Source organism: Pinus tabuliformis, chromosome 9 (genome assembly GCF_031772625.1).
Source record: "Pinus tabuliformis cultivar Carrire ecotype Pingquan chromosome 9, CPIR1, whole genome shotgun sequence".
NCBI lineage: Eukaryota > Viridiplantae > Streptophyta > Pinopsida > Pinales > Pinaceae > Pinus > Pinus tabuliformis.
The window spans coordinates 1426267606-1426277102 of NC_142307.1; the positions used below are offsets into that span (position 1 = coordinate 1426267606).

The 9497-nt window shown below is 29.4% G+C and overlaps 1 long non-coding RNA gene across 1 annotated transcript; it reads right to left on the bottom strand.

The window, feature by feature from the left end:
* Positions 1–5283: 5283 nt before the first annotated feature.
* On the bottom strand, positions 5284–9178 carry LOC149153901 (uncharacterized). Its single transcript, XR_016262203.1, has 4 exons — positions 8746–9178; positions 8568–8635; positions 8386–8453; positions 5284–5521 (listed from the first exon to the last, which is right to left on the bottom strand). It is a non-coding gene; the product is annotated as an uncharacterized LOC149153901 (long non-coding RNA).
* Positions 9179–9497: the final 319 nt, after the last annotated feature.

Below are 9497 nucleotides of genomic sequence, written 5' to 3' on the forward strand. Positions count from 1 at the left end.
TGCTTCTCAATTCATTGCCTCGAGATAAGACTAGCCTTCATCATTGATTCATAGAAATATTATTCCATTTGAGAAGAGACGGACCTTGTAATTGGTGCACTTATCAACAATTGGATCTAAGAAGATGCATAAAATTATGGAGTTCCATCTCTTTCAATAAAAAAATTGTTGAGCATTTGGCCCCTATTTGAGACACTAGAGCACAAATAATTGATTTTATTATAATTTTTTGGACTAAGAAAACTATAAGAATAGTGTCAAGCATTCTCATTGTCAACTTATCTCAAAGTGTTGATACAACCCAAATGGATATCTAACCATCAATAATGAAATGGATTAAATATGTAGTTCATTTAATAATACAAGTTGTCAAGGTGAAGAGATGGATGCCCTCCAAAGAAATTTTAGATTCAAAGGAGAAGCCACGTTGATACAACCCAAATGGATATCTAACCATCAATAATGAAATGGATTAAATATGTAGTTCATTTAATAATACAAGTTGTCAAGGTGAAGAGATGGATGCCCTCCAAAGAAATTTTAGATTCAAAGGAGAAGCCACTTAGGAATGGACCTCCATCATTAGTGAGCCTACTAGCACAAGCTTTAGACCAGCAACTACAAGTCCAAACCTAAATGAGCCACCCTAGGATAGAAGTGGGTTAAGTGATATCACACATTATACTATGAGGCAATAGCTAGTTGTTCTTCATAGCTTATGGAGGGGGAGGGGGGCCAATTTTGTAAGATCTGCAATGGCTAAACCCTTATTTTTCTTACAGTTACATATTATAGATGAAACAAAAAATAAAATAAAAATCTAAAACAATTGTAATTTACCACTTAAAGTATTTGCCTCTACTAGTTGTAGCTTCATATTATAAATAATCTTTCTAGGTTTTTTTTTTTTTTTTTTGAAATGTGAAGTTGATTGTAAAATGAATAAAAAAAATGGGTATGCATCAAATTATAGAGGTCCATTTTTGCCAAATAAGAAAAAAATTCAAAGATATTTGACTCAAATTAAAAAGGCTTATATTTTTGTAATAGTAATAGTAATATGGAGTAAATAAAAAAAAAAAAAAAAAAAAAAAAATTTAAAATGTAAAGTAGATAATTAATATATTTGGAAAAGTTGATGGTGCATTCATTTATCGATATCCATTAAATCTTGAAATGAAATTAAAAAAAAAAAAAAAATCATATTTATTAAACATTATTTTTCTTAAAATTTAATGTTGAAAATAACAAAAGAATATAAAGATATAAATTCAAAGTTGTTCATGTCCCTATTTAAAAAATAATAAATTTCCAATTTTGTAAGATCTACAATGGCTAAAACCTTATTTTTCTTACAGTTAAATATTATAGATGAAACAAAAAATAAAAAATTCTAAAACAACTGTAATTTACCACCTAAAGTATTTGCCTCTACTAGTTGTAGCTTCATATTATAAATAATCTTTCTAGATTTTTTTTATTTTTTTTAATCAAATTCAAATCTATTTAACTCAAATTAAAAAGGCTTATATTTTTGTAATAGTAATAGTAATAGTAATATGGAGTAAATAAATAAATAAATGGAAAAAGAAAATGTAAAGTAGATAATTAATATATCTGGAAAAATTGATTGTGCATTCATTTATAGATATCCATTAAATCTTGAAATGCAATTCAAAAAAATCATATTTATTGAACATTATCTTCCTTAAAATTTAGTGTTGAAAATAACAAAAGAATATAAAGATATATTTTCAAAGTTGTTCATGTCCCTATTTAAAAAATTATAAATTTTGAAAATCTATATTTATTACACATAAAATTTAAAATACTTATAAAATCTATGCTTCTTTTTGAAAAGAAATTCTAAAATTTATCTTGTCAAGATAAAAATTTTGAAAATATGGAATAGATTAAAAAGAATAAAATTAAAATGTAAAGTAGATATTTGGAAAAATTGATTGTGCATTCACTTATAGATATCCATTAAATTTGAAAGGCAATTCAAAAGATTCATATTTATTAAACATTATTTTTGTTAAAATTTAGTGTTAAAAATAACAACAAAATATAAAGATATAAATTCAAAGTTGTTCATGTCCCTAATTATAAAATAATAAATTTTGAAAATCTATATTTATTACACATATAAAATTTAAAATACTTAATATAAATTATATTCGTCATATAAATTGGAACTTGTTCATGTCCATACATATGGAATAATAAATTTTGAAAATCCATCTTTATTGTACATATACAATTTAAAATATGATATATGGAAAATAAAAAATAAAAAATGAGAGAAATGAAAAAGTTTATTAATAATAAAGTTGATTTCTTTACAAATTATAATAGACAAATTCAAATGTAAATATAATATAATACACTCAAATGCAAAATCTAATATGATATAAATATATTAATAATAAACAAATATTAATGAAATTGCAAAAAGTCTTTTTGTTGTTGAAATTATGAATACAATTGTTTGTGTGTAGGCAATATACATACAAACATTACACATCACCATACAAATTTAAAATTATAAATATAAATATTAAATATTGATGTTTATCAACTAATAAATTTTGAAGTGTATGTCCATGTTTATGAAATAATACATTTTAAAATGTACTTGTATAAATATTAAATGTTGATGGGTATGAAATAATAAGTTTGGAAGAGTGAGTGTATAAATATATAAATGTTGAGTATATGTTTTTTGTTTATCAAATATTAAATTTTGATTTAATAAAAAAAATTTGACAAGTGAAAACATTTACTATAAAATTGGTTTTTTATAAATTATAATAAACAAAATCAACAAAATATAAGTTTTATATATGTTATATACACTCAATGCAAAATCTCATATAACATAAATATATTAAAAATCATTTTTTGGTTGAAATTATAAATACAATTCTTTCTGTAACCAATATACACACAAACACTACACAACACTACATATAACATATTACAACACAATACAATACAATACACCACAAATATGCAAATTTAAAATTATAAATATAAATATTAAGTAGTGATGTTTATGAAATAATAAATTTTGAAGTATATGTCCATGTTTATGAAATGATATATTTTGCAATGAATTTGTATAAATATTAAATGTTGATGGGTATGAAATAGTAAGCTTGGAAGAGTGAGTGTATAAATATTTAAGTGTTAAATGTTTTTTATTTATGAAATTTTAAATGTTGATTTAATAATAATAATAAAATGTGACAAAAGAAAACATTTATTGTAAAATTGGTTTTTTATAAATTATAATAAACAAAATCAACAAAATATAAGTTCTATATATGTTATATACACTCAATGCAAAATCCCACATAACATAAATATATTAAAAATCATTTTTTTGTTGAAATTATAAATACAATTCTTTGTGTGTAACCAATATACACACAAACACACACAACACTACATATAACACATTACAACACAAAACAAAAATACAATACAATACACCACAAATATGCAAATTTAAAATTATAAATATAAATATTAACACAATACAATACAATACACCACAAATATGCAAATTTAAAATTATAAATATAAATATTAAGTACTGATGTTTATGAAATAATAAATTTTGAAGTCCACGTTTATGAAATGATATATTTTGCAATGAACTTGTATAAATATTAAATGTTGATGGGTATGAAATAATAAACTTGGAAGAGTGAGTGTATAAATTATGAATGTAATTGTTTGTATAACCAATATACACACAAACACTACACAACACTACATATAACACATTACAACACAACACAATAACACAATACAATACACCACAAATAATACAACTTTAGAATTATAAATATATAGATGTTTATGAAATAACAAATTTTAAAGTGTGTGTCCTTGTTTATGAAATGGTATATTTTGAAATGTACTTGTATAAATATTAAATGTTGATGGTATGAAATAATAAATGTTGAAGAGTGCTTGTATAAATATTTAAATGTTGAAGTATATGCCTTTTGTTTATTAAATATTAAATGTTGATTTAATTAAAAAAAATAGAGTAAAAGAAGACACTTATTATAAAATTGATTTTTTATAGACTCAAATGCAAAATCCCACCTAACATAAATACATTAAAGGTCATTTATTTGTTGAAATTATGAATACAATTGTTTGTGTAGCCAATATACACACAAACACTACACAACACTAAATATAACACATTATAACACAACACAATAGCACACTACAATACAACATAAATAATACAAATTTAGAATTATAAATGAAAGTATTAAATGTTGATGTTTATGAAATAATATATTGTGAAGTATATGCCCTTGATTATGAAATGGTATATTTTGAAATGTACTTGTATAAATGTTTATGGGTATGCAATAATAAATTTTGAATAGTGCTTGTATAAATATTTAAATGTTGAAGTATATTATTTTTTGTTTATGAAATATTAAATGTTGATTTAATTGAAAAAATGGGGTAAAATAAAACATTTATTGTAAGTTGGTTTTTTATAAATTATAATAAACAAAATCAACAAATTATAAGTTTTATATCTATTATATACACTCAAATACATAAACATATTTTGGTTGAACTTATGAATACACTTGTTTGTGTGTAACCAATACACACACAAACACTACACATCACAACACTACATATAACACAATACAACACAACACATATAATATAAATTTAGAATTATAGATATAAATATAAAATGTTGATGTTTATGAAGTAATAAATTTTGAGTTGTATGTCCCTTTTTATGAATTTGTAATGTACTTCTATAAATATTAAATGTTGATGGGTATGAAACAATAAAGTTTGAAGTATGTGTGTATAAATATTTAAATGTTGTGAAGTAAATAAAGTTTGAAGTATGTGTATATAAATATTTAAATGTTGTGAAGTAAATGTTTTTTAGTTTATGAAATATTTAATGTTGATGGGTATGAAATAATAAATTTTTATCTTTATGAAAATACTATGTTTTAAAATATGAAATAGTGTTAAATTTGTAAAATATGGATTGGAGAATAACATTGATTTTGCTTTATTTCTTCTTTATTTGTAATGGTTTTTATTATAAAATTTATTATTTATGAACCATATTTAAAAATAAAAAATATGAAATGATAACAATAACATAATAGAAAAAGAAACTCCTCCAAAACAGCTTTGGTGTGGCTAGCTTTGAAGGAAACAATAAAAAAACCATAATCAAAGGGAGACACTCCTCCAAGATAGCTTTGGCCATGGCTATCCTTGGAGGTTGTGGGAAGGGATGAAACCCTTCCCAAAAGAAATAAAATTATATTAATATATGTTTTTTTGGTATGCCTATCTATGATTACAATTACAAAACTATTACTACATGAATGTTTATTGTTGAAGATTGTCCAAAACTCTGATGCTCCATATACATTCCTGATAGTACTCTTTGTCAAGATAAATCTTCAAGCTATGGTCATCCATCTCAAAAGCCTCCATGTACCTATTTCACATAATAAAAAATATTAAATTTATATTAATAAATTTATTTTCAAATAATAACTAATGGAAAAAAGATATTCTTCGGTGAAGAGATACTTGAAAACAAGGATGATGTTTAAATTAGATAAGCAAGGTTAGATATTCAAAAAAACATTAAATATAGAATCAAAATAAATATGATGATAAAAGATAACCATTACTGAAATGGATATTTGAAAACAAAGGTGATATTTAAATTAGATAAACAATGTTATTTAAAAACAGCGATGATATTAGAATTAGACTAGCAATAACAGAAACAGCAACAAAGACCAACAATAACAAAAACACAATCAGTGAGCATACTGCGTTTGGGTTGTCAGGAATGTGAAGTGTCAAGCAGGAATTAGGGTGCATGGAACCCAACCAAATTGAGAGAAGCCTTAACTATGGTGCGTTGATTGCAAGTCATTTAACATACAAGGGGTCAAAGTCCAAATAGTCGCATGTTCCGCTGCCTGCGAAGGAAGCTGGAACAGACTAGATATGGATTACGTTGATCTTGGATAACAAGAGCTTATAGGAGCTAAAGTTCCCATAGTAGTAAGTTACGAAGTATGGATGCTAAAGTATCTCAATGTAGGTAGATATGCTCTTAAATTTCACTTATCACATATACAGAGGCATAGTTGAACATTCCTAATTTTTTAAATTCCATCTAAACAGACATGGTTTTCATCCAAACTGATTGCTCAGACTACGCTATACTATCAAAAAGCCAAGCCTCTAACTGATTGTTCGGATTTCTATCAAAAGCCAAGACTGTAACTGATTGTTCCCATTTCTATCAAAAGCCAAGACTCATTTATTGGTATGTTGTTGAAACCGTTCTTGGAGAATTAGATTGTTGAAGAAACGAAGAGTTAGTTGAAGCAATATTTGCTAATGAAAAAAAAAACACAAATAAATATCAAAATATTCATCCATTGAAATAACATAAATTAAATAAGGTAGACCTTCCCCTGCTATTGATTCAATAGCAACTCATCCATTCATCACTCCCCTGCTATCGATTCAGTAGCAACTCATCCATTCATCCCTCCCCTGCTATGGATTCAATAGCAACTCATCCATTCATCCCTTCCCTGCTATGGATTCAATAGCAACTCATCCATTCATCCCTCCCTGTTGTGCAGGGAGCTGCGGATTCACTGCAAGCTACCATTCATCCCTCGCTGTTGTGCAAGGGAGCTGCGGATTCACTGCAAAAGTAATTAATTGCCCGCAGATGCAACATTCCAAGGGAAATTAGACAGATGTAACATTCGAAGGGAAATTTCCCGCAGTATTTTCGCAGGTTTTGTTGCATAGAATGTAGTGTTTGAAATTCAAAAAAATATGGAGTGGGAAGGAAGGCATGACATATAAAAAAAGTTCATAGGTTGAAAAACTGCGTAGAGAACCCACCCATTGATATGAATGGAGTTCAGAGACTATATGGGTAGGCAGGCTACTTCCAGGAACAAATCGGAGGTCGATGGCCGTCGGGTTTGGTTAACCGAACAGTAGGCTATTTTCCGGAATAGATCGGAGGCTGATGGCCGATGGGTGGGTTTGGTTAATTTAAATTGGGTTAAATATTAAAACATAGAATAAAAATAAACCCATAGAAGGTGAGAGCCAGGGGATAATTCTTTCGAAAGTCTGAGTACGGGAGTGTTTTTTTTTAGCCAAAAGCAACTCATCCATTCATCCCTCCCCTGCTATTGATTCAGTAGCAACTCATCCATTCATCCCTCCCCTGCTATGCATTCAATAGCAACTCATCCATTCATCCCTCCCCTGCTATTGATTCAATAGCAACTCATCCATTCATCCCTCCCTGTTGTGCAGGGAGCTGCGGATTCACTGCAAGCTACCATTCATCCCTCACTGTTGTGCAAGGAGCTGCGGATTCACTGCAAAAGTAATTGCTCGCAGATGCAACATTCCAAGGGAAATTAGACAGATGTAACATTCGAAGGGAAATTGCCCGCAGTATTTTCGCAGGTTTTGTTGCACAGAGTGTAGTGTTTGAAATTCAAAAAAATATGGAGTGGGAAGGAATGTGTGACATACAAAAAAAGTTCATAGGTTTAAAAACTCCGTAGAGAACCCACCCATTGATATGAAAGGAGTTCAGAGACTATATGGGTAGGCAGGCTACATCCAGGAACAAATCGGAGGTCGATGGCAGTTGGGTTTGGTTAACCGAACAGTAGGCTATTTCCCCGAATAGATCGGAGGCTGATGGCCGATGGGTGGGTTTGGTTAATTTAAATTGGGTTAAATATTAAAACATAGAATAAAAATAAACCCATAGAAGGTGAGAGCCAGGGGATAATTCTTTCGAAAGTCTGAGTACAGGAGTGTTTTTTTTTTAGCCAAAAGCCTCAAAACACTTGAATATCAGTTGAGGTGAGGAGGGTTTTGCGTTCCCCAGGTCTGGTTTTGTTTTGTTGCACACAGAGCAAGGAATTAGTGAGATTAGAGCGGAATATATGTGATTGAATAGGTGAGGAATATCATAAGCATTCTATGAGTATGGGTTTATTGGTTTTGCTAATCAGGAAAAACTTAATATGAATTTGTTAACGAAAATTCTCCAAATCTGTGCATGGAATTATAATATATTTCCGGCAACAAAAAACCATAAACCCTTAAGAATTAATCTGTGCATGGAATTATAATATATTTCCGGCAACAAAAAACCATAAACCCTTAAGAATTGTATGATGCACAAATATCTTAAAGATAGCCAGCAAACAATTTCTGAAAAAATCCCAAACAGAAATCGAAAGCTAAACCTGAAAGAATCCTCAAACCAAAATAAAAAATAAAACTCACCTGTAATTATGAAAATCCAAACGGGGCTACAGTGATCCTGAGTAAAGCCTGTGGAGCTGCGATTCTGCCTGCACTCAGGGACTAAACAACTGAGAATATTAACATTAACAAAATATAGCCCTAACACAAATAGAAGCTAAATCTGAAAGAAGCCCAAAACAAAAATCTAAAATAAAACTCACCTCTAATTATCGAAATCTAAACTGGTTACAGCAGTTCTTGTGAGCAGCATCTGGAGCTGTGATTCTGCCTGCACTCCAGGACCAAACAACTGAGAATATTAATATAGCAAAATAGAATAAAAGTATTATTAATAAAATGTTTCAAAAATACAAATACAATCATCAACCAATAACTTACATTGTCATTTAAGGCCTTAAATAACAAATACAGCCGTCCACATCCACCATTACCCACCCACAGCATCATTCGTGGGGAACCTCTCACCCAGAACCAGAACCAAAAGAGAAAAAACCATCAGAAAACGACCAGCCAACCTCTCATCCAGATCCAGAACCAAAAGAGAAAAATCCATCCAAAAGAAACTTAACACGCACAGAATAAATTAACCCAAAAAAAACGCATACACACACAATAGCTGATAAGCATGGCCATGCTTGAAACATAAACCAAAAACAACCCAAAAACAAAAAAAACAAAATGCCAATCTCTTTCCTGTCACTCACTTCTCCCTTCTCTGTGCCCCCAAGCACCCACCATCACCATTCTCCAGTATCCACTGTGCCAAGAAACACCCTCCATTCTCCAAAATCCTCCATGCTGCAATATCTTCCCACCCAAGCAAGAAAGATGACACTCTGCAGTCTTCGATTTACAATTTCAAATGCCCTAATGTTACGATTTTGAATTTGAAATGGCGCTACAGCTAGCCCAACCTGCCCCATCAACGGATACATTTCACGGTGCCCAATGTGGTCGTTGACAGCTGGCCCAGGGTGCTTTCATGGCATCCAGAATGTGGCCGTTTACACCTGTCCCACTCTCACCCCCAAATGTGGGTCATGTGCCAACTTATTTGGCCATCATGGAATCGCCGCCAGACCACCACATCGCTGAAACATTAATTATTATTACGCGGAATTCATCGAGCG